At 48.5% G+C, this 26,951-nt stretch overlaps 1 long non-coding RNA gene across 2 annotated transcripts in view; it reads right to left on the bottom strand.

Annotated features, from left to right (window-relative positions):
- LOC134988366 (uncharacterized) overlaps positions 1 to 26,951 on the bottom strand; it is a 333,162-nt gene that overhangs the window by 144,069 nt on the left and 162,142 nt on the right. Inside the window, exon 6 of one of the 2 annotated variants that reach the window (XR_010193855.1) lies at positions 2,825 to 2,973. This is a non-coding gene — a long non-coding RNA (uncharacterized LOC134988366). Of the gene's footprint in view, positions 1 to 2,605; positions 2,974 to 26,951 lie in introns of those variants that run through there. The other variant, XR_010193849.1, reaches the window with a different exon arrangement.

Below are 26,951 nucleotides of genomic sequence, written 5' to 3'. Positions count from 1 at the left end.
TATTATTAATGCTGAGCACTGCGGTGGTAGGATTGAAACCTGAAGGTAAATGAGAAACTAAAGACTGTAAATAAATGCCAATATAATGAAAGTTACATACAATAGAGTTCTACTAATTAGGTAGCCAAGGGAACTAGTGAGACTCTGTGCGTAGGTGTGACATTGTAGCTAACTGTATTGTTGGCTGTGAAATTCAAATGAAATTAACGTAATGCTTAGATACTGTACTTATTTACAGACAAATTTAAAAAAATGAAACTAAATGATCATAATACAAAGTAGGATTTCACTTTGAATTTGTAAAGGAATAAAGTGTTTTTAATACCGGCAAACCTTCAAATATTAAAACTGGGTGTGTTATGATACGTCGACTGCCATACTGTCAACACACGTCATGTTGACATGAGATTGTCAACATAGCCATGCGATTTACCTGCTCAATATGGCTCCAGCATCATCTGCCAGGTCCTGACAATCATGAGATTATCTCTTTTGGGTCAGAGCTCCAATCCTCTGCCTCCAGTAAGCATTGAGCTCCTATCCCTAGCCCTAAACCCCACAGCTAACCCTTTCTCTAGAGCCCAACCCTACCCCCCTCCTTACAGCCTAATCCTAACTGCTCAACGAAGCCTAACCCTAACCCTCCCACCCATAGCCTAACCCTAATATCGTCGTTCTGGGAATGTCGACACATTGCCTGTTGACATTTAAACAATGTCAACATCATAACTGTTGACATGTTGCCTTGGCATTATGAATTTCATCATTGTCATTGCCGACCTTTTGACTATGGGGGTTAGTCAGGTTTATTAGCAAACCAAAAGAGTAAGCAATTGGGCAAATGCATGCTGCACTGCAGGTGGGCCAGATGTAACATGTGCAGAGAGAGTTAGATTTGGGTGGGTTATATTGTTTCTGTGCAGGGTAAATACTGGCTGCTTTATTTTCACACTGCAATTTAGTTTTTAGTTTGAACACACCCCACCCAAATCTAACTCTCTCTGCACATGTTACATCTGCCCCACCTACAGTGCAGCATGATTGGGACCCCGAAATAACGAGCGAACGGCCGATATATCGCTAGGGGGTCGGCAGGTGTGTACACATGGTATGTCTGCGATCGATGTCGATTACAGACGCATCGCGTCAGCTATGCAACAGAGCCAATAGCTGACATGTCTTCAGAAATATCAGTGCAACTGGCTGTGTGTACAGGCGGTCCGCCGACTGTCCGTACACATGCTGTCGGCACTGAAGACAACGCTGAGCGGGAAAATTCAAATGTCAGGACGACACACCGAGCGGCCGATCTGTAAGTTTATATACTCACCTGAATAGGCTGCTCTGTCGTGTTAATGTGTCGCTCTAATGTGTACCCAGCTTAACAGCTTTGAGAAAGGGGTACAGTCACCACCTGAAACCTCAGTGTCTTACATGAAGCAGTCATCCACTCTGCACCACTATGGTTGTTGTTCCCAAACCCTGGTCCAATTCATCTACCACAGGGGTCAGGGAACTTTTTTACCTTTTACCCCAAAATATATTTAGATACGCCTACGTTACCCCCTTGATTTGAAAGGAAGGAAATTATATATTATTGTGCATATATATATATATATATATATATATATATATATATATATATATATAAATGTATTTTCGCCAATTATTTTTTGGCAATGAATGGGTTAATTAAGACTTTCTCCCCAAAACACCAGAATGAATGTAAGACAGATGGATGAGGGGGAAAGGGGGGGGGGGGGGGGGACGGATGAATTTTTGGAGACAAATGGTCAATCCTCACCTCAGTAATGTCAGTGGGAATTTCCCACTGTTATGTGGGCCACTGTCTGATCCTGCAGAACTCCGTCAGCGGTTAGCCACAGAACACATCAAGATCTGTATGTGGGTTGGCGGGCCGCAGGCGGAAGGACAGCGCAGGACGGGCGGGCGTGAGGGAGCGTGGTGTGATGTTAGCATGTCACACCGCGGCCAGGAACACAGCACAGGGCGGCCAGGAGCACATCGCAGGGCGGGCAGGAGGGAGCGCGGTGTGACGTTTGCGAGCCGGACGGTGCTGGATGGGGCTGTTTCTCGGCAGCGCAACGTTTTTACCCCATTTGTGGTAATTTACCCCTGTTCCCTGAACACTGATCTACCACTATTAGACAAAACTCTGCCCACTTTCGGGTAAGACCCTTACCTTTTAAGCTTGACATATTGGCACTGTTGCGGTGAAATCAGGATAAAATTGAGGCATGATAATATATAATTTTTCATGTATTGTAAAAAGCATCTTACTTAAAATTGCATTACATCCCGCCCCATGCTTCCTATGTGCTATGATATATAAACAGCCCTACTGTATAACCATTCAATGTACTGTATGCCCCAGAACACGCGCCAAAAGTCTCATTCCTGTCTATGCTGGCTTTATGGTTCTATGGTAGCCTAGCTCCTCCATCACCAAGTTTACCTTGTACTATACAGTAGGCATTAGATCTGAAATACTTTGTGCTGCTGGTTTCATTTTAATACATTGATTGACTACAAGCTGTTCTAGCCCCACCCACTTCATCCTCTTTTTGCCAGTGTGACCAGATAATTTTTTTTAAATAATATTTTTATTGATTCACAAAAGCCATTTCAATACATATATGGCACAGTACAAAAATGGAAAACTAGATAACGGTCCATTGTGTACACGTAAGCAAAAAATAACAATGCTCCGAGAAGCGGGGAATAAAAACTCCGTATTTCACCTGGAGTTACAGAATATATGAGAGCAACAGCAAAACAGGTACAATGGTAAACATCTACTTACATGGTGCTCCGCCGTCTAAGACAGGTAAGTTTTATCATGTGGATAGATGGAAAGTTGGTCTGAGTGTCTAAGTATCCAAAAACTTTTCAGTCAGGCTTTCTTTATTGATAAATGTAGCGGTCCAGTCCATATAGAATGAATGGGACAATCTAGGAGTAAATAGTGAGAATGATGGCGTGGAGGGCTCAATACATTGTGATAGAATGTTTTTTTTTCGCTGCTCCATCAATCTTACATAAACGCAATTTATTACACTTGGATATAATAGGAGAGAGTATTCCAGAGAATGACCCCCAGAAAACCCAAGTGGGTGAAAGGAGTATGTGTATATAGGGGATGCAGTCAGGTATCACGGCAGTCAGAATACCGACGCCAGAATACCGACCCTATTCTGAATGCCGACACCAGGTTAGGTTTAGGCTGCAGGGAGGGAGGGTTAAAGTTAGGCTGCGTTACAAGGGCTTAGGGTTAGGCTTGGGGTAGGGGGTTTAGGGTTAGGAACCCCCCCTTGGAGGGATAGTCTTAGGCTGTGGGAGGGGAGGGTTAGGTTTAGGCAGTGGGGACAGAGGTTTAGGTTTAGGCACCTACAGGGGGTGGTTAGGGAACACCCCATACTCACCGATGTTGGTTTCTCAAACATCAGGATCATGGCGTCAGTATTACAACTGCCGGGATCCCATGCACCAGCAAAACATACTGATCATGTATATGGAGGATCTTGGTAATATAAAGGTGGATCTGGGCCCAGAACTCTACTACCAACGGACACAGCCAGAGGCAATGGTACAGTATATATCACACTTAAAACAATTGCCATCAGGAATTTTAATTTGGGAGTATACAGTAGTTTGCCCGATGTAACATTTTGTAGGTCGTTTCGGAATACGAGGTGGAAATTAGTTGTTTGTTTATAGTTCTTGTGGCTTTTACCATTTGCTGAGTGTAAGCTCCGGAAAAGTAGATTTCCATTTTGCTAGGCCCCCTGGGATACTATCCAAATCTATATCAGGTCGAATATGAGAATAAATGTCGGAAGAAGATGGAGGCTCAGCAGAGTTGCAGCGCAACTACAGTAAGGATGACATACAGTATAAACAAAATTTACGTAATTTTAAGTTCTTTCTAAATTTCTCAATAATAATCTTTTGGCCTATGGGAGCCATGTCAAAAATTCTGATACATTGGGGCGCCGTGATTCAAAAAAGTTTGGGAAACACTGAACTAGAATATTTGTTGGCTTGGCCTAACCAGTCCATGGCAAAGTGGTAGTTGTGACCACAATTTTAAAGCACAAATACAAAAGGTTACTCTAAAATGATGATAATAAAATATGGAATCACATTGACACTAAAGGGTTACGTTAAATTATGAAGAAAAAAAAATACAGGTGATTAATGAAAACATCATCATTTAACACAAAACGGGGAAAATATTATAATAGTACAACATAAAAAAAAATAGATTCCACTTTTCTTTTGAGCCGTTGAAAATGTTGGAGAAAAAAAATCATTTATTTGTAAACCAAGCCGATCTTTTGTTGTTGTTTTTTTTCTTTTTTTATACTAATCCCAAAATCTATTATTCATGCTCCCTTGTGCATATACCACATTCGTAAGCAAAAGACTTGAGTGTTGAATGCACAATTACTACACAGGTCAGAAGAATCCCATAAAGCTAATTTAATAAACTTCATACTGCTGTGATGCAAATAAAGTTTTGGGTTTGTCCAAATAAAATATTCCTAAAATCTAAACCTGCTACAGCCTTGGGTTCTAAGGCAGAAAATTGCAAGTAAAAGTGTGTCATGCAAATGGCAAATCCAATTTAGTTCTGAATCTGTAAGGGATGATATTGGAACAGTGCCGGAACTTGTGTGTGGTGGGCCAAGGTGCAAAACTATGCTTTGGGCCCCCTCTCCTCTACCATACCCGTCTCCGTCAGGGAGACGGACAGGATGACAGGGATGAGGCAGAGGATGATGGGGATGAGACAGAGGGTGACAGGTAAATGGAGAGTTGGTGAAAGGGAGAGGCAGTGGGTGACAGGAAAAGGGTGATGGGGAGAGTGTGACAGGGAGAAGCAGTAGGTGCCAGGGAGAGGCATTAAAGGAGTGAGAGGGTGAGAGGGAGAGAGTGACTTGCAGAATGTGATGAGGGGAGGCAGAGGGTAGGAGAGGTCTCAATAGGTGGAAGTAAAGGGGGTAAATTGGGTTGAAAGGGTTCACTGGGACAAGAAGGGAAAGTATCAGTGGGGAAGACAGTCAGAGAGGGGGAGACTGAAAAAGAAAGAAAGAAAGAAAGAAAGAAAGAAAGAAAGAAAGAAAGAAAGAAAGAAAGAAAGAAAGAAAGAGGGAAGGTGGTACACAGAGAAAGAAAGGGGGTGATAGGTAGAGAGTTGGAGAGAAAGAGAGAGGGGTGATGGAAAGAGAGAGAGCGAGAGAGAGAGAGAGGGGGGGTTTAAGAGGAAGGAAGAGAGGTGCAGGGGAACAGAGAGACAGAGGGGAGAGATAGGGGGACAGAGACATAGAGAGGTGGGGGAGAGATATAAAGAGAGGGGACAGAGATGGAGAGAGAGAAAGGAGAGAGATGGAGAGAGAGAGAGGGAGAGACAGGAAGGGGGGATGGAGAGGGAGAGGGGAAACAGAGGGGAGAGAGAGAGAGGGGAGATGAAAAGAGAGGGATAGAAGAGGAGAGGGAAGAGTGAGGGGGATGGAGAAACCAGAGAGAGGGGTAATGGAGAGAGAGCGAGAGAGGGGGGTTTGAGAGGAAGGAAGAGAGGTGCAGGGGAACAGAAAGAGAGACAGAGGGAGAGATAGGGGGACAGAGACATAGAGCGGTGGGGGAGAGATATAAAGAGAGGGGACAGAGATGGAGAGAGAGGAGAGAGATGGAGAGAGAGAGGGAGAGACAGGAAGGGGGATGGAGAGGGAGAGGGGAGACAGAGGGGGGAGAGAGAGGGGAGATGGAAAGAGAGGGATAGAAGAGGAAAGGGAAGAGTGGAGAGAGAAGAGTGAGGGGGATGGAGGAACCAAGGGAAGGAGAGAGGGATAGAAGAGGAAAGGGGAAGAGTGGAGAGGGAAGAGTGAGGGGGATGGAGAAACCGAGGGAAGGAGAGAGAGAAGGATGAAGAGGAAGGAAGAGAGGTGCAGAGGAACACTAATAGAGAGATGGGAGAGAGAGAGAGGGGCAGAGATGGAGAGGGGCGGAAGCAGAGAGAGAGGGGGAGACAGAGAGAGAGAGTCACAGAGACCGAAAGAGGGGAAGACAGAGAGAGAGAGGGGGAGATGGAGCAAGAGAGAGAGGGAGACGGAGTGAGAGAGAGGGGGAGAAGGAAAGAGAGAGAGAGGGGGAGACTGAGAGAGAGGAAGGGGGAAGAAAGAGGGAGAAAGAGAGGAAGAGGGGGAGGGAGACTGAGAAAGAGAGAGGGGAAAGACGGAGAGAAAGAGATAGAGAGATGGTGAGAGAGGGAAAGAGAGAGTGGGGGACTGAGAGAGAGAGGGGGGCAGAGAGAGAGAGGGGGGCAGAGAGAGATGGAGGGGAAGAAGAGGGAGAGAGAGAGGTAGTGAAAAGGGAGTTAGAGAGAGGGGGCTGAGGGAGGGAGGGAGAGAGAGAGAGAGAGAGAGATGAGGGAGGGAGAGATAAAGGGGGCCAAGATAGAGTACACAAGAGAGAGAGAGAGTTGAGGGAGAGAGAGAGGAGAAGGCAAGAAATACAGAATGGGGCGAGAAAGAGAGAGAGGGGGAGTAGTGGGAGGGATGGAGACAGAGAGAGAGAGAGAGGGCGAGCCGTGGCAGGGATGGAGACAGAGAGAGAGAGAGAGAGGCGAGCCGTGGCAGGGATGGAGACAGAGAGAGAGAGGCTTAGCAGCACTCGTCACTTGTATTACTCTAGTATTGTTTTCTCCTACCTGTCCTCTAAGGCATGGAAAATCAGGGGCTGCGCATGGTGATGGCCTGTTACTCTGCTTCCTTTCCATTGGAATTTTTTGCGCTGGGACGTCAGGAGACTGTCCCACACAGGCAGTATGACGGGATATTGAGGGAGGAGCTTAGCGAGGGCACCCTCCTCCCCCTTTGGCTGGGCTGTCCCATATAGGCAGTATTACGGAGTCTAGGAGAGGAGCCTATGGAGAGTGGCCCCTCCTCTCCTTCTGTCCAGGCTGTCCCACACAGGCAGCATTACATACCCTCCAACATTTTACACATAAAAACCAGTACAAAATATGAAAGGGGGCATGACCATGGGTAAAAAGATCACGTCCCCTTTCCTAAACTTTCAATGTTAATTTGGAGAGTCAAAAATTGGTACAAAGCCCTTTTTGGCAGGTACAGACCATAAAAAAAAGGTACTGTACCTGCCAAAAAGGTACATTTGGAGGGTATGGTATTATGGTGTCTGGGGGGAGAGGCTTGAAGGAGAGAGAAGAGTGGCCCCTCCGCCCCCCTCCAGCTGGGACCCGAGCACTGATGATGGTGCATAATGTGCACTACAGCAGCCGGCAGGCTCTAGGGCACTGGCGGTGCAGCACTGGCAAAACAGGAGTCAGTGTGACTCATAATAATGCCAGTGGCTGTGGGTCCCTTCAATGCATTGGCCCCGGTGCAATGCACTGGCTGCACCGCCGTAAGTTATGTCTCTGTATTAGAATATTTTATCGTGAGAGGTCTATTGCATTACAGGCCGGGTATCCGTTATCCGGATACCCGTTAACCGAAATATTTTGTAAACCGGGGCTGGCGTCATGACATCACTGGAGTCCGTGGCCAATCACAGACAGGTGGGGGTGTGGCTTTCCACTGGACCCCCCCCCCCCCACACTGATGTGTTGGACTTGCCACGGATACCCCCCCCCCCCATGTCAATGCGCCGGACCCACAGTGGGCCCCCGGGACCCACCCAGAATACTGTTATCCGGAAAAATCCCATATCTGGAATGCTCCTGGTTCCAAGCATTCCGCTGATGGGATACTCGACCTGTATATGATTGCATTTACTGAGCTGCTGTTTTCTCAAACTGATATTTCTTTATGCTGGGACAGAGCAGAGTAAGAAGTGTGGACTCTGGGGGTCATTCTGAGTTAATCGCTAGCTGAAAATGATCACTGCGCAGCGACGATGCAAAAAAAAGGCACTTCTGCGCATGCGTATGCGGCGCAATGCGCACGCGCAACGTACTTTCACAACGGCCGATGTAGTTTCACACAAGGTCTAGCGAAGCTTTTCAGTCACACTGCTGGCCGCAGAGTGATTGACAGGAAAGGGGCGTTTCTGGGTGTCAACTGACCGTTATCAGGGAGTGTTCGGAAAAATGCAGTCGTGCCAGGATAAACGCAGGCTGTGTGAACGCAGGGCGTGTTCGTGACGTCAAAACAGGAACTAAACAGTCTGAAGTGATCGCAAGCGCTGAGTAGGTCTGGAGCTACTCTGAAACTGCACAAAATTATTTTGTAGCCGCTCTGCGATCCTTTCGTTCGCACTTCTGCTAAGCTAAAATACACTCCCAGATGGCGGCGGCATAGCGTTTGCACGGCTGCTAAAAACAGCTAGCGAGGGAACAACTCAGAATGACCCCCTAGGTGCGGCTTGTGTCAGAATGGGAGGAGCAGAGATAGAGTACATGTGTTCAGGGGCGGATTAGGCTGGAAAGCCAGACCGGGAAATCTTCAGAAGCAGCCCTAATGGGGGCGGAGTTTGTTGAGGGGGATTCAATTTAATGGTCAGGTAGGAGATAAATCAAATTTACAATTAGAGATGAAGATTTTGATATCAGAAAGGCCAAAAACCTAGCAACTGGCAAACATACTACACTATAGGCACGCTGCATTCACGCCACCTCAGATGTCACACAGGTACAGCCATTCAAAAAGGGTGTAAAATTATAAAAAAATTGTTTTATTCACATACTGTATTACATTAACTGAAAGGGCATTTTCCCCAAAGTTCAGTGTCTGTTTTAGGTGTGACATCAGATTAAAAATAAAAGAACATGCACTCTCACCTCCAATTCATTAGCTATGTGATAAGAGTCAACTGTACCAATAACACACACCAAAGCAAGTTTCTAATATGTCTTTTTGCAAACATATAACAAAGCATATTGGACTGTGGGTCTACGTGAGGGGCATAATCTGTAGAAACAAACTGTGCAGGTTCTAGTGCAAATAGCAATGTTGTAACACAGCAATCAGCAGAGCCGTAGCTAGACATTTGGTGCCCTGTACCAGAAAGAGCATTGGGCCACGCCCCCAGATTTTAGATAGGGACAGTGCGTGCCGCAAAACATATTGGCAGTGCTTGTGATGGTAGATTTGGTGATGACTTCCGGATGCTCCCAAATGCTTTCTTCTTTAAGTTAGAAGACAGGGAAATGAATCCCACAGAAGTTAGATACACCTGTTCGCATGCACCAGCATTTCTGTGGCCACGGATACAATACAGTATTGTTGATTGAAACACACCTGTTTGCATGGATGAATTATTATTGAAAAGTTGTGATATAGATGTTTTGTGCATAACTTGCATTTGGATATATCCACATTGGGGGTCATTCCGAGTTGATCGCTCGCTAGTAACTTTTTGTAGCGCTGCGATCAGATAGTCGCCGCCAATTGGGGAGTGTATTTTCGCTTTGCAAGTGTACGGATGCTGTTGCAGCCGACAGCACAAAAAAGTTTTTTGCAGTTTCTGAGTTGCCCAGGACTTACTCAGCCGCTGTGATCACTTCAGTCTTTTTGGTCCCAGAATTGATGTGAAACACCCGCCCTGCAAACGCTTGGTCACGCCTGCGTTTTTGCAAACACTCCCAGAAAACGGTCAGTTGACACCCACAAACGCCCTCTTTCTGTCAATCACCTTGCGATCGGCTGTGGGAATGGATTCTTCGTTAAATCCATCGCCCAGCACCGATCCTCTTTGTACCCGTACGACGCGCCTGCGCATTGCGGTGCATACGCAGTTTTGCCGAGATTTAACCTGATCGCAGCGCTGCCAAAAGCTGCTAGCGAGCGATCAACTCGGAATGATCCCCATTGTGTCTTACATATTGTGCACCTGCTATATATATTTTTATAACACTGTGTACGTGTTATAGTTTGCTGTTGGACAGAAACATAAAATACTAAGAGTCAGCAACCCACTAAATCAATCTCACCCGGCTGCTGTCCCACCCCCTCTAGGACAGTACACTTACCCAGCGCCCCTGGCAGCCTGCACAGAAGCCGCCTTGGTGGCCGGGCTCCTCACTTGATGCCCGGCAGTGTGCGGGAGCTGAGGGAGGCGGAGCTGCGTCAGAACTGCCGCTGGGTGCTTTGTCCACAGAGACAGCACATCACGGCAGGTCCGACTAGAGTGAGCCTCTGCGCATGCTCAAAAGCTCCACTAGCGGAAGCCCCTGCCGGGGTTGTCTGACTCTGCTTGTGCTGGGGGGTAGAACAGCCGCTGAGTGGAGCATGGGGGACAGGCAACCAGTCCCAGTTCTCCAGGCTCTGTAGATGGACAGTCAGCACATCACACACCAGTACCACTGTACCGACACCACCCAGACGCACAGCCCGCACCAGAGGTGGGTTGCCGCAGCCATGTGGTGGCAGGATGTGGTATAGAGGATATATAGCTTGTTAGCTTGCGAGCAGGGCCCTCCTACCTCTAAGTCTGTCAGTTATTTACCCAGTTTTGTTCTGTTACTGTTGCTCCAATTGTAAAGTGCAACAGAATATGCTGCGCTATATAAGAAACTGTTAATAAATAAATCTACAATATCTAGGTCTACAATCATTAGGTCCAACCCAAATGGTGCCCAAGCATTAGGTTGTCATGGACAAAAGCTGACCTATGAAAGATCAGTACAGGAAAAAGTTGACAGGTGTAGATGGTACACACATAAAAAGGTCGACACAGCAAATGGTCGACACAAAAAGTTCGATACAGCATTTTTTTTGGAGTGTCATTTTCACGGTCAGAGCACAGGCAACCCCAATTAGTGTACCGCCCTTACCAGGTTGGTTTTTTCCTTGTAAATAATTGACGCTTTAAAAATACGGGCATTCTCGCAAAAGGTTTTGACGCCTCTGGCTTCTCGCAGGCTATTACATTTACCCAAATATATTTTCTATAGTCGTTATGCTACATGTTTTTTTCAGAAACCAACATTTTTTGCACTTTAGAATGTTTTTTGGTTAAAATCTTCTTAAAGTTTAAATTAAAAAACAACAGAAAAAACTTTTGCTGAAATAATGGTGGTCATTTCGAGTTGTTCGCCCGTTGACGTTTTTCGCAACGCAGCGATTAGGTGGAAACTTTGGAGATCTACACAAGCTCGAGCGACGTTTTTTCAATGCTCGAGTGATCGTAGTGTGATTGACAGGAAGTGGGTGTTTCTGGGCGGAAACTCTGCGTTTTCAGGGAGTGTGCAAAAAAACGCAGGCGTGCCAGGATAAAACGCAGGAGTGGCTGGAGAAACGGGGGAGTGGCTGGCCGAACGCAGGGCGTGTTTGTGACGTCAAACCAGGAACTAAACGGACTGAGCTGATCGCAATCTAGGAGTAGGTCTGGAGCTACTCAGAAACTGCAGGGAATTATTTAGTAGCAATTCTGCTAATCTTTCGTTCGCAATTCTGCTAAACTAAGATACACTCCCAGAGGGCGGCGGCCTAGCGTGTGCAATGCTGCTAAAAGCAGCTAGCGAGCGATCAACTCGGAATGACCACCTATGTGCGATTACCGGCTGAAAATCATCGGCAAGAACAATTGTGTTTATTTTGCAATGTACTTAGGGGGGGGGGGATTCAGACCTGAACGCTGCTGTGCGTTTTTTGCACAGCGGGCGATTAGCGATCAACTGCACATGCATATGCACCGCAATGCACACGCGTGTCGGCCAACAGCAACAGGCATTGCCGCACAGCAGTAGGCTTGAGGGAAAATTCTGATCGCACAGCCATCCGCAAGGTGATTGACAGGAAGAGGCCGTTTGTGGGGGGTTGCTGTCCAGTTTTCAGGGCGGGTGTGTGACGTCAGCTCTGGCCCCGATCAGCCTGTTCTCATCGCACTGTAGGAGTTAGTCCTGGGCTGCGCAGACACTGCACACACTGAGACCTGAGTTGGTCGCTCGCTAGCTATTTTTTTGCAGACGTGCAAACGCATAGTCGCCGCCCACGGGGGAGTGTATTTACGATTTGCAAGTGTGAGAACGCCTTTGCAGCGGAGCTCTGCAAAAACATTTTGTGCAGTTTCTGAGTAGCCCAGGACTTACTCAGCCGCTGCGATCACATCAGCCTGTCCGGGACCAGAATTGACGTCACATACCCGCCCTGCAAACGCCTGGACACGCCTGCGTTTTTGCAAACACTCCCAGAAAACGGTCAGTTGACACCCATAAATGCCTTCTTCCTGACCGTCTCCTTGCGATCCACTGTGCGAACGGATTCTTTGTTAAATCCATCGCCCAACAACGATCCGCTTTGTAACCGTACGACGCGCCTGCGCATTGCGGTGCATGCGCATGCGCAGTAGTGACCTGATCGTTGCGCTGCGAAAAACGTCAGCGAGCGATCACCTCGGAATGACCCCCCGAGTGAGGTGTGAACGGATTTGCAGCTGGCCGCACCCGAACATAAACTAGCACGGTGTGAATTTCCACTCCCCCTTGGGCGGCGACTATCCGATCGCAGGACAGCAACATTATCAGCCCATCGATCTGGTCTGAATCACCCCCTATGTATGTACATTTACAAACAAGTTCACCATTACATTTCTTTTCTGCAAATGTAGGTGTTGTAAAGCGATTTACTGTAGATTATGCAATTTCAGCCGTGTTCTTGCGCTAATGTATGTAAAACTGTAAATAGTGTTTAAGTGTTTTATTATTCCATAGGTAAGTGGTTACTCAAAAAATGTCTTACAAATATACAAATGTATAAAAATGTGTTTTAAAGAGCTGCTTTAATAATTTATCAAAATAGTTAAAATGTCATGTTGCTAAAATAATGTAGCGCAGTTTAACACAAGAACACTGCTGCAATAACACACTTAAACACTTCAGCACTACTTAGAGTTTTACAGGCATTAACACAAGGCCATTCATTTAGAATTTGCAAAGATAAAAATAAAAATACACAAATTAAAGGGACAGTCATGACAGTGGGAACACAGAAAGCCCGACTGGTGATGTCATCATCAGGCCCCGCCCCTGCCCGGTGCTGACTGGTTGCATCTGCTGTGCGCCGTCCTGTGTGGTCCAAATGGCAGGAGGGAGGCGGCGTGTGTGTGTGTGTTTGAGGGCTTTCTCCACCTCTGGTAGACCTACAAGTCCCAGCTGCACCATAGCTTGTGTGTGCGCACATCCGAAGAGCTGTCATATCGCTTTACGTATTTTCTCATACGTCCTAGAGGATGCTGGGGACTCCGTAAGGACCATGGTGTATAGACGGATCCACAGGAGCTTGGGCACACTATAAAGACTTAAACTTGGTGTGAACTGGCTCCTCCCTCTATGCCCCTCCTCCAGACCTCAGTTAAACTTTGTGCCCAGGAGTGATGGGTCACACACTAGGGGAGCTCACCTGAGTTTCTCTCAAAGACTTGATGTTAGGTTTTTTATTTTCAGGGAGACCTGCTGGCTACAGGCTCCCTGCATCGTGGGACTGAGGGGAGAGAAGTCAGACCTACTTAAGTGATAGGCTCTGCTTCTTAGGCTACTGGACACCATTAGCTCCAGAGGGTTCGATCACTTGGTGCGCCTAGCTGCTTGTTCCCGAGCCACGCCATCAATCCCCTCACAGAAGCCAGAAGAAAGAAGCCGGGTGAGTATTGGAAGAAAAGAAGACTTCAGTGACGGCAGAAGACTTCAGTAACGGAGGTAACAGCAGCGGTAGTGATGCGCTCCAGGCTCCCACACACCAACGTTTCTGGCAGGGTGCAGGGCTCTGGGGGGGAGCGCCCTGGGGGGCATGTTGCTGAGGGTCTACAATGCTGGCGGGGGACATATTTCGGTGCCTGGGCACGGTGTATGTTCACCCCGCCAGGGTGCCGCAGGGGGGAGAGACAGCGGTAGCGCTGCGCTCCCTGCTCCCCATCACCTGCAGGGTGCAGGGCGCTGGGGGGGCAGCACCCTGGGCAGCATATAATAAAATCTGTAATATCACTGGCAGGAGGACATACTTCGGTGCCCGCCCCGCCAGTGCGCCAAGAACGGGTGAGAGCAGCAGTGGTAGCGCTGCGCTCCCGGCTCCCGCACTCCACCGGGCCTGCAGGGTGCAGGGCGCTGGGGGGGAGCGCCCTGGGCAGCGTATAACGGGTGAAATCACATGCTTCGGTGCCCACCCCACCAGTGCGCCGCGAACGGGAGAGAGCAGCAGCGGTAGCGCTGCGCTCTCTGCTCCCGCTCTCCATCAGCCGGCAGGGTGCAGGGCGCTAGGGGGGAGCGCCCTGGGCGGCATTTCTGAAAGGATCCCGGGTGGGGAACATACCCGGACACCGGGTGTCTTCGCCCCACCGGGAGACCGCAGCGTGCACGCTGCGGTCCATAGCTCCCACACACCAACGGCTTCCATGGGTGCAGGGCGCAAGGGGGGGGCGCCCTGGGCTGCGTAGAGGCATTAAACAAGTTATACAGGGGGTTACCCCCTGTGTATTGGGTCCCCAGCAAGGTTTTAGTATATTATATACTTATATAATTGAGCGGGCTTAAGCGCGCCAGGAAGGGGCGGAGCTTAGCCCTCACAGAGGAGTCAGCGCCATTTTCCTCAGGTCCCCGCCAAGATTTACTGTATAGTAAGAAGGAGGGGGGGCACAGTGATTTTCATGCTATATGGGTGTCATATAGCATTGTGTTTACTAATGGACGCATAATCCTTGTTGTGATACAGACATTCACTGTTTCCCTGTTTATTTACCCACTATCGGTTAGTCGACATATGTCGGTAGGTGTGAGGGCTTTGTCACAAGCTGCTGTGGGGATAACTGTCGGCTTCGCCGACGCATGGCGGTACTTGATTCAAAAAATTAAGTATTAGCAGGTTGGTTTTGTGTACTTAAACACAATCACGCTAGGGGAGACACAGTTGTTTGTGGATGCCCTGTCGGCATCAACTATATTTCCTGGGTAAAAGAATTAACAGGCTGTTATTGCCTTGTACCTGTATTTGTATATATATATATATATATATATATATATATATATATATAAATATATATATCTCCTATATAATAGCCCAGATCTGCGACTTTGTGCCTCATTTGCTAACGCTGGGCGGAGTCACAACACTGGGCGGAGTTAGTCAAATGAGTCACAGATCTGGGAAAATCTATAGGAGACTAGGAGCAGAAGCAGATGGTATGGGCATGGCATAGGCAGGGGTGCATACCTCCCAGCTTTCTTCAGGCAGACGGGTGCATACCTCCCAGCTTTCTTCAGGCAGAAGGAGGGACATACGTGCAGCGAAAATGGGGCGTGACCAACGAAAAGGGGGCGTAACTTCCCGTTTTCGTCAGTGAGGGGTCATGCCCAGTGCTCTGTGAGCTGCTGGCATGGCCCCAGGGGCGGATTATCGGTCCGGGGGGCCCAGGGCACTTGAGACAGGGGGGACCTATCTTATTGCTGTGCCTGCTGTGGGTTTGGGGGCGTGGCCGAATCACACGCCCGCGTGGCCACGCCCCCTTATGCAAATTCCGTTTTTTGTTTTTTTTAAATGGGATTTTGGCCTCTCAGCTAGGGGTAAATCCAGAGGGGGTGGTCGCTCCCCACTACACACCCGCACAGGCAGAAGAAAGCAGGGACCACAGACCTGCCAACACGCAGCAGCGTGTGCTGACTGTAGCACAATGCTGCTGCTGGCAGGACGGGGGAGCTTCAGAGCTGGGACAGAGCTACTCCAGCCGGGGGGGCCCCTAAAACTGTGGGGCCTGGGGTATGTACCCCCTGGGCCTCCCCTTAATCCAGCTCTGCTGCCGGACCCCCATTAATCCGTACCCCCTGATGCCCCCTCTCCCTCTGTCTCCACTAAATAGACGCTGTGCACATGCGCACAGCGTCTATTCACCGCTGCTCTGCTAAGCAGAACAGCGAGTACAGGAGCTTCCCAACTGCCCCCCCCACCACCACCACCCCCGCGGGACACTGCGGCCCACGGGTGGGACAGCAGGACAGACCAAAAAAAATGGGACTGTCTCGCGAAAATCGGGACAGTTGGGAGGTATGGGGGTGTGTGAAGGGGTATGCCGTACAGACAGACGGGCACCGGCTCACTGTGTGCTTGACCCCCCACATCAGCATACTCAGCAGGGTCTCTCTGGTGCGGAGGAGCGTCACTTTCTGGCACTCTCCACGCTTCTTAGCTGCAGTTTTGTGGGGCACCTGCCGCTGTGCAGGTTCCGTACCGCCTCTGTTATCTCCAGTCCCGGCAACCCCACCGCTAGCTGCAGCGCTGCCGCCCACAGTGAGGTGCGCCCAGCTCCTTCACACACTTTAGCTGGCGGCCAGTGCTGCAGAAGTCCGAGCTGCTTGCAGGCTCCGACCCCTCCTCCCTCCAGCCGCAGCGTCTCCTGGGGGCTAACCAGTCACTCCCAGTCTCCCCTTACCACAGTGCCTGGCAGCCGCGAGGTCTGCGCCGCGGGCATGCGATGACCCCCTCCTCCCTCCAGCCGCAGCATCTCCTGGGGGCTAACCAGTCACTCCCAGTCTCCCCTTACCACAGTGCCCGGCAGCTGCGAGGTCCGCGCCGCGTGCATGCTATGACCCCCTCCTCCCTCCAGCCACAGCGTCTCCTGTGGTTTTACCAGTCACTCCCAGTCTCCCCTTACCACAGTGCCCGGCAGCCGCGTGAGGTCCGCGGTGTGTGACTGAGGAGTGGGGGGAGGAATGCGGACGGGCAGAGGAAGCAGGACTCCAGCCTGAGAGAGTCAGCCATGCCAAGTCTCCAGCAGCAGCAGATCCCAACAGGTTGGAGTGGAACAACAGCAGCCAGCAGCAGTGACTCCGGTAAGACACATCTGTCTGTCACCACTGTTCTGTCCCTAATACCAATCTCTCCCGTGCCCTGTGTTCTGTCATGTCCCTGTCACCCCTGGCCTTGCCCTGTCACCCTTATCCTGGCCCTGTTACCCTTATCCTGGCCCTGTCACCCTTATTCTGGCCCTGTCACCCTTATCCTGGCCCTGTCATCCTTATCCTGGCCCTGTCACCCTTATCCTGGCCCTGTCACCCTTATCCTAGCCCTGTCACCCTTATCCTTGCCCTGTCACCCCTGTGCTTGCCCTGTCAACCCTATCCTGGCCCTGTCACCCCTGTCCTGGTCCTGCCGCCCCTACCCTGGCCCTGTCACCCCTATTTTGTCCCTGTCATTTCTGTCCTGGCCCAGTTGCCCCTGTCCTGGCCCCGTCTCCCCTGTCCTGGCCCTGTCTCCCCTGTCCTGGCCCCATCACCCCTGTTCTGACCCCGTCACCCCTGTTCTGACCCTGTCACCCCTGTCCTGGCCCCGTCACCCCTCTTCTGACCCTGTCACCCTGTCCCGGCCCTGTTACTGCATACCCTCCAACTACCTTTTTGGCAGGTACAGTACCAGCAGCGCCTCCAGACCCCTCCCCAATGCACCACGCCTCTGCACCTTCCCCTCCACCACATGCGGCACTCCACCCCTCCCCCACACGCTGTGCCTCCACACCCCCTACACCACCCGCGGCTCCCACAGACCCCCTCCAGCATCCACCTCCCATATATGTCTCCCCCCACACCTGCCCCCCCTCCACCCGCAGCATCTGCATACACCCTCCTCCATCCGCGGTCTCCCCTCCCCCACCCACGGCACCCCCGTACCTGCCCCTCCACCACCTGCAGTGCCTCCAGACCCCCTTCCCCACCCGCCGCACCACCCGCACCTGCCCCTCCTACACCTGCGGCACCTCCGGAACCCCTACCCTACCCCCGGCACCCCTGCCCCTTCCCATCCCACAGCACCTCCGGAACCCTTCACCCATCCGCAACAGCTACATCCCCACACCTGCCCCTCCCCCACCTGTGGCATCCCTGCCCCTCCCCCACCTGCAGTGCCTCCGGACCCCTCCCCCATCTGCAGCCCCCACTCCTCTGCCCCTCCCCCACCCGCAGCACCTCCCGACCCTTTCCCATCCGCCCCCCCCCCCCGCATCCGCAGGTGGGGGAGGGGCAGGTGCGGGTGGTGCGGTGGATGGGGAAGGGGGTCTGGAGGCGCTGCAGGTGGTGGAACAGGGGTGACGGGGCCAGGACAGGGGTGATGGGGCTAGGACAGGGGTGACGGGGCAAGGACAGGGGTGACGGGGCAAGGACAGGGGTGACAGGGACATGACAGAACACAGGGCACGGGAGAGATTGGTATTAGGGACAAAACAGTGGTGACAGACAGATGTGTCTTACCGGAGTCACTGCTGCTGGCTGCTGCTGTTCTACTCCAACCTGTTGGGATCTGCTGCTGGTGGAGACTTGGCATGGCTGACTCTCTTAGGCTGGAGTCCTGCTTCCTCTGCCCATCCACATCCCTCCTCCCCCCCTCCTCAGTCACACACCGCAGACCTCGCGCAGCTGCCAGGCACTGTGTTAAGGGGAGACTGGGAGTGACTGGTTAGCCCCCAGGAGACGCTGCGGCTGGAGGGAGGAGGGGGTCATAGCATGCACGCGGCGCAGACCTCGCGGCTGCCGGGCATTGTGGTAAGGGGAGACTGGGAGTGACTGGTTAGCCCCCAGGAGACGCTGCGGCTGGAGGGAGGAGGGGGTCGGAGCCTGCAAGCAGCGCGGACTTCTGCAGCACTGGCCGCCAGCTAAAGTGTGTGAAGGAGCTGGGCGCACCTCACTGTGGGCGGCAGCGCTGCAGCTAGCGGTGGGGTTGCCAGGGCAGGAGATAACAGAGGCAGTACGGAACCTGCACACGGCAGGTGCCCCACAAAACTGCAGCTAAGAAGCGTGGAGTGTGCCAGAAAGTGACGCTCCTCCGCGCCAGAGAGCCCCTGCTGAGTATGCTGATGTGGGGGGTCAAGCACACAGTGAGCCAGTGCCCGTCTGTCTGTACGGCATACCCTCTCACACACCCCCATACCTCCCAACTGTCGCGGGACAGTCCCATTTTTTTGGGTCTCTCCCGCTGTCCCACCCGCGTGCCGCAGTGTCCCGCGGTGGGAGGGGGCAGTTGGGAAGCTCCTGTACTCGCTGATATAGAACAAAACAAAACAATAAATAAACAGCGCTAACAGGTGTTGGTATTAAATCAATAAATAAAATTTAATATAATCAAATTAGTAAAATAAACACATATTAAAATCAAAACAAGCCTCATAAGCCAGTGATACGACCAAACGGTATTTCTGTGGACTCTAAAAAGGCCAAGTGATGGTAGAATCGTTCCAATGCTTTATAATATCATATCCTGCACGGATAACCATAAGATAATTACCAGATCCTGGGTGGAAGGTAGCAGGGTATTCCACCTAGCGCGGTAATGATGATTCTGTCCTGCGCAATTGGAATTGGTGGTTCTCCCTTTTTGTTAAATGTCCACATGCATGGATCGGTCTCTGGATAGATGTATATTGGATGGGTCAGAGCTCTGAAGACCACTACGGGTCATCCCAAACATTTGTATCCAATTTTATGGCAAGATGATGGATGATATATACCATAAGTTCTCTGGCCTTAGCGATGTCCTGGTCATAGGCTGGCAACCTAACGCGTTTCACTGTCTGTTTGGCAGCTTTATCAAAGGTGATGTACTAGAGGCTTACTTCCCCTTATATAGGTAATTTAATAAGAAAAGAACCAACACCTGAATAAACATTAATTACATGTATTTATTTAAAATGATCTCATATCTTCTACGAAGCAGCAGGAGAGCAGACTATATGGTAATCATAACTTTAAATCAAAAAACGAAGTTTATAAACTGTTTGAAACAGGACTTATTCAACTCACATATTTAAACCCACGGTCATGTGATCATGAACACATGACCACTCTATACCTTGTCATTGGCCATTACCCACAACAAATCATGTCGCTATGGTAACTCAGGAATCTCCGTTCAGGCTCCTGAATGATCAAGCCCATATTTGGATGTCCGGTAGCGTCATATTTCCGGTCACGTGTTTACAGTCACGTGATCGGACCTGTTGACATCTCAGGAATCTCCGTTCAGACTCCTGAATGATCAAGCCCATATTCGGATGTCCAGCAACGTCATACTTCCGGTCACGTGCTTACAGTCACGTGATCGGACCTGTTGATATGACGACCACGTCATCCCGGATGCCCGAGTATATTCTCATACAACCGATGACGTATTCTTTTACAGTCACGTGTCTACAATCACGTGATCGGAACATATCTTACAATGTTAGCCTTTATTACTGCCATTCATATACCCAGCACCGGTACTTTCCAACCACGTGGGCATGGTCACATGGTCGGACGAGGACCTCTAATGTAATTGTAATCACGTGATAAAACTATAACATATAATAGAAAAAAGCAACCCGTTTTATCCCTTACAGAACTTAAATGGATAATCTATCTATTAAAAACCTTATTCAATTTATAAGTGATTATATAACCGGAAAAATTGAAACTAGAAATTACGTTAAAGAAATAGGCAGTAATGCGTATCTTCATTACACCAGTGCACATTATACCCCCTGGAAGGATAATATTCCTAAAGGGCAGTTGTTGCGAATAAAACGCAACTGCTCCAAAAAAGATGTGTTCTCAGAACAAGCAGAGTCAATGATTGACGCTTTTAATTATCGGGGCTATCCTAAGGAATTAGTAAGGAAAACATTTGAAGATGTCTCGGAGTTAGATAGAGAGACACTTATTTTTGGGAAGAAGAAGAACACCAACTTTCAGTATAGGGATCTGGCCTTCATCACTAAATATAACAATAGATCTGGAGAAATTAAAAAAAGTTTTAGTCGAAATTATAACATTTTGAAGCAGGACCCTCTTTTGAAAGAAGACCTTCCCTGTATTCCGAAAGTTATTTTCAAAAAGAATAGGTCACTCAAAACCATGTTGGCTCCAAGTATGCTTAAGAATGATCAGGGCTCGAGTGGGAAATCCGGGGAAGGAGGGTGGTTGACCACTAGAACTAAGGGATTCTTTAAATGCGGTAGAACAAGATGCACCACCTGTACCCATGCTATGAACCAAACAAAAAGTATTGCTATAGATACAAACGAGGACACATATAGTATAAAAAGTTTTATTAATTGTAATACAGATTGGGTTATTTACATGTTGCACTGTAGTTGTAACATGAGGTATATTGGTAGGACCACACGCCCCCTAAAAACCAGATTTATGGAACATCGACGTAATGTCATAAATAAAAAACTGGATCATAGTGTATCTCGACACTTTTTTGAATGCCATCATGGGGACCCTAGTACATTGAAGGTTACTGGTTTGGAACAAATCATAAAAACAAAACGAGGAGGTGACAGGTTTAAAACCCTGTGTAAACAGGAGATCTATTGGATATTTAAGCTTAATTCCTTGCATCCTCATGGATTGAACGAGGCATTGGAACTCAATTCGGTCCTATGATGGACTAGTTTTAGGTTTGAGTTTATCTCAATATGTGGTGGGGTTATGGGTCTAGATAGAGTCTAAGCATCTGTTAAGGAAAAGAGCATCGTCACCATCTAAAAATGGTGATTTCTTTTTAATTTAGGTTAATTAAATAAATATGGTTCGGAATATTATTATGGTCTTGGAACAGAATCAGAAAATATCCATGCACACAATGGGGGGTGTTGTCTATGTTGTATTTTTATGTTTAGAATGTGGAAAATTGTCTCCTTAAATTGGGGACGCATTTATTTAGGTATTATTATTTATCTATGTTTATAGTTTATATATAATATTTTTTAGTAATTATAATTTATAATATATCTGTATTAAGAAAAGAAATATATATATGCTGTGCTTGTTGTGGCTTATATTTTATATAATCACTTATAAATTGAATAAGGTTTTTAATAGATAGATTATCCATTTAAGTTCTGTAAGGGATAAAACGGGTTGCTTTTTTCTATTATATGTTATAGCCTTATCACGTGATTACAATTACATTAGAGGTCCTCGTCCGACCATGTGACCATGCCCACGTGGTTGGAAAGTACCGGTGCTGGGTATATGAATGGCAGTAATAAAGGCTAACATTGTAAGATATGTTCCGATCACGTGATTGTAGACACGTGACTGTAAAAGAATACGTCATCGGTTGTATGAGAATATACTCGGGCATCCGGGATGACGTGGTCGTCATATCAACAGGTCCGATCACGTGACTGTAAGCACGTGACCGGAAGTATGACGTTGCTGGACATCCGAATATGGGCTTGATCATTCAGGAGTCTGAACGGAGATTCCTGAGATGTCAACAGGTCCGATCACGTGACTGTAAACACGTGACCGGAAATATGACGCTACCGGACATCCAAATATGGGCTTGATCATTCAGGAGCCTGAACGGAGATTCCTGAGTTACCATAGCGACATGATTTGTTGTGGGTAATGGCCAATGACAAGGTATAGAGTGGTCATGTGTTCATGATCACATGACCGTGGGTTTAAATATGTGAGTTGAATAAGTCCTGTTTTAAACAGTTTATAAACTTCGTTTTTTGATTTAAAGTTATGATTACCATATAGTCTGCTCTCCTGCTGCTTCGTAGAAGATATGAGATCATTTTAAATAAATACATGTAATTAATGTTTATTCAGGTGTTGGTTCTTTTCTTATTAAATTACCTATATAAGGGGAAGTAAGCCTCTAGTACATCACCTTTGATAAAGCTGCCAAACAGACAGTGAAACGCGTTAGGTTGCCAGCCTATGACCAGGACATCGCTAAGGCCAGAGAACTTATGGTATATATCATCCATCATCTTGCCATAAAATTGGATACAAATGTTTGGGATGACCCGTAGTGGTCTTCAGAGCTCTGACCCATCCAATATACATCTATCCAGAGACCGATCCATGCATGTGGACATTTAACAAAAAGGGAGAACCACCAATTCCAATTGCGCAGGACAGAATCATCATTACCGCGCTAGGTGGAATACCCTGCTACCTTCCACCCAGGATCTGGTAATTATCTTATGGTTATCCGTGCAGGATATGATATTATAAAGCATTGGAACGATTCTACCATCACTTGGCCTTTTTAGAGTCCACAGAAATACCGTTTGGTCGTATCACTGGCTTATGAGGCTTGTTTTGATTTTAATATGTGTTTATTTTACTAATTTGATTATATTAAATTTTATTTATTGATTTAATACCAACACCTGTTAGCGCTGTTTATTTATTGTTTTGTTTTGTTCTATATGGTGACTGACTATCACCTTTATTTAACAGCCGCTTTGGGAAAACAACTCTGTTAAAGCGCCCGGAGAGAAAATTATACTGATTTATCAGTATAGGTTTTTTCAATAATTATATCTTCCTGTACTCGCTGTTCTGCTTAGCAGAGCAGCGGTGAATAGACGCTGTGCGCATGTGCACAGCGTCTATTTAGTGGAGACAGAGGGAGAGGGGGCATCAGGGGGTACGGATTAAGGGGGGTCCAGCAGCAGAGCCGGATTAAGGGGGGTGGGGGCAGGGGGTACGTACTGCGGGCCCCACAGTTTTAGGGGGCCCCCCGGCTGGAGTAGCTCTGTCCCAGCTCTGAAGCTCCCCCGTCCAGCCAGCAGCAGCATTGTGCTACAGTCAGCACACGCTGCTGCGTGTTGGCAGGTCTGTGGTGTTGCAGGGAGGCAGCATCCTCCCTGCTTTCTTCTGCCTGTGCGGGTGTGTAGAGGGGAGTGACCAGCCCCTCTGGATTTACCCCTAGCTGAGAGGCCAAAATCCCATAAAAAAAAAAAAAAAAAAAATCCCGGAATTTGCATAAGGGGGCGTGGCCACATGGTCGATTAGGCCACGCCCCCAAACCCATACAGGCACAGCAATGAGATAGGGCCCCCCTGTCTCAAGTGCCCTGGGCCCCCCCGGACTCATAATCCACCCCTGGGGGCATGCCAGCAGCTCACAGAGCGCTGGGCATGACCCCTCACTGACGAAAACGGGAAGCCACGCCCCTTTTTCGTTGGTCACGCCCCATTTTCGCTGCACGTGTGTCCCTTCTTCTGCCTGAAGAAAGCTGGGAGGTATGCACCCCTGTCTGCCTGAAGAAAGCTGGGAGGTATACACCCCTGTCTGCCTGAAGAAAGCTGGGAGGTATGCACCCCTGCCTGTGCCATGCCCATACCATCTGCTTCTGCTCCTAGTCTCCTATAGATTTGCCCAGATCTGTGACTCATTTGACTAACTCCGTCTAGTGTTGTGACTCCGCCCAGCGTTAGCAAATGAGACACAAAGTCACAGATCTGGGCTATTATATAGGAGATATATATATATATATATATATATATATATATATATATTTGTAGGTATATGTGGGGGGAGTGTTATTGAAATTGTATATGTAATGTATGCTTCCCTCAGACCCCTCGGGGTTTCAAGATTATTATGAATTTTTACCCGCTTACTATTCCTTGCTGTCGACATTTACTCAGTTTCTGTCGACCATAACGTTCCTGGTAGATCCACATCGGGGGCACGTCAGTACATGGTCATACACATTCACAACACATTACTGTCAGTAGGGACCTGATAGGTCTGGACAATCCACCTGCGTATAGGTTATATCTATATGTGTGTATATGTAGATATAGGTTATGTACGCATGGTTAGGATATATGTGTTTTATTGTGTATTACATGCTGTATAGTCATGAATGCTGAAATAATGGTGTTCTTATCATGTGCTGGTCGCTCTGTTGATTAAGCTCTAGATTGGCCGTGACGAGTTGGTTTCGATCCTCTCAGGGAGTCCGAATATTATTCTCTTCACAACGCGGAGAGAAAATTATGACAGTCAACTCCTGGTCGTCGCAGAGCCCGGTCGCAAAGGATCATACACAGGCAGCTAAGTGAAATCTTATTTCTATACTTTGACCTTATTTGCACTGTATGCACTTGAGGGAGTGTTGTATTCGAGTAGGCATCCGATAGACTTACCCTACCCAGAGTAGGTAGGCTTGCCTATGTTTATTCTACATGATAACATTACAGCAGGCTGCCACGTGACAACAGGAGGTGTGACCGGAAAATGCGGAGGATGTCTCCAGGAGATGCTGGTGGGAGGTATACAGCTGTTTGGTGTGGCCTCTGTTCAGTCGATCTCTGCGGATTCCACTGGTAAGTCTAACTTCGTGAGTTAGCCTCCTTCACAACGGTTGGTGACGCATTCTTTTGTGGGATGCAGTCCTTTTAACTGTTTCGATACCGTTCTTTTTTTCCTTTTTCTATGCAGACAGTGGAAGGTGTAAAGGTAAGAGTTCTGTAGCCTTGTTAGGTTCGCAGAAGTGGATGTCATTTCTGTTTCCACTACATCCACCACTTGTCGCTGAGTCTATCTGGCTGGTCCCCACTCAGGTGACCACTTATCTACTAATTTTCAGTTAGCCCAGGAATAGACTAGGACCTGTGAGTTATTTATAGAAGCCAAAGGGGGACATTCTGAGTTTCGGTTGTTTCCCCTTACTGTTTTTTCTAATAGATCTTGCCATTCCCCTCTGGAAGGGGAGGTAGTACGCGACGCCATACAGAGGTGCGTCAGGTTCAGGACATTGTCTGGTTGTCCCTGTATAAAGGTGCAAATCGTTGTTTCTCGCTGACGGTTCTTCGACACAGGGATTGGCTGTTGTTCCCAACGACGCAGATGTCAAAAGTGGGTTTCAGAGTAGATACTGACCGGTTAAGGTTCGGTGTTTTTCCTGGGGAAAGAGGTCTAAGGGTCCAGAGTTGACTCGGCTTTGAGGTGACACCTCATCATTATGTTCCGTTAATAAGACAGATGGGTGCGGCCTAATAGGTTTTTTTTTCGGTCAGCAGGTCTAATACCAGAGTGGTTTTCATGGGACCAGTTGGAAATGTGGTCCGGGTCTCACCTGCGCATGCACCGGAATATAATTCAAACGGCCAGGACATCGCTTCTGTGGTGTCTGCTCGCTTCTTTCCTTCTAGAGGAATGGAGGTTTGGGAATTAAGTGCTATTTTCGTCGAACGTATTCTTCGTGTTCTGCCGTGTTAGTTCTGCCAGTCGACTTGTCAGCAGTGGCATAAGTAAGCCGCTATGGCGGAACAAGGAGCAAAGCGGCAATGGCAGAAGATGCACAGTTTGCAGTTGATTGGGAAGTCTGGTAAACGCTGTTTCAGCAGTCTTCGTTCCGGAGGTAAACGACGGAGAAATAGATTTCCTCTGCTGACGCGATATCCAGCCGGGAAAAATTCAGTCATCATCGAGAAGCTTTCCCAGACGTGACAAGTCCTTGAGGAGTGTCACAATTGGACATGTTGGCGTCTCGCCTCAACGAGAGGCCTCAGGGAGATTGTTCCAGGTCAAGGGACACTCAAGATATAGCAGTGGACATCCTCGTGACTCCGTGGGTGTTTTTAGTCGGTCTATGTGGCCTCTCAGCTTTCACTTTTCTGACGGTGGTAAGCGTAAAATAATTGAAGGTTCCGGTGATCCTCTTGAATCCGGTCTAGCCAGCGAGGGTTGGCTATCCAGTTTCATGGTTTACTCATAGAAGATTACTGCCCTCTTCCTCTACGTGAGGTAATGTTACAAGATCAGGGCATGTATCAGGACTTACCGCGGCTGCGTCTGACGGCGGGGCGGTTGAATGCCATATCCTAAGCTGAACGGGTGTTCCCAGTGAAGTCGTTTCCTCAATTCTTCAGGCTAGGAAAGAACCAACGGCAAAGCGTTACCACCGTAGTTGGAGTAATTATGTGTCTTGGTGGGTATCCAGGAAGGCTCCTATGGAGGACTTTCAACTAGGTCATGCTTATCCATACTGTACAAGTTGGGTGGAGGCAAGCCTAATAAGTTTCTTTACAAAATTTCTCTCTTGGAAAGTGGTCAGGCTATTGGCTTTGACGTCCGAAAGGCGAGTGTCGGAAGTGGTGGTTTTGTCTCACAAGAGCCTTGTTTGATCTTTCAGGTGGATAGAGAGGAATTGAGTATTAGGTTGGTAGTTCTACCAAGAGTGGTTTCTGGG

The sequence above is a fragment of the Pseudophryne corroboree genome, chromosome 2 (assembly GCF_028390025.1).
Source record: "Pseudophryne corroboree isolate aPseCor3 chromosome 2, aPseCor3.hap2, whole genome shotgun sequence".
NCBI classification, from domain to species: domain Eukaryota; kingdom Metazoa; phylum Chordata; class Amphibia; order Anura; family Myobatrachidae; genus Pseudophryne; species Pseudophryne corroboree.
This window is presented reverse-complemented; position numbering and strand designations above follow the sequence as displayed.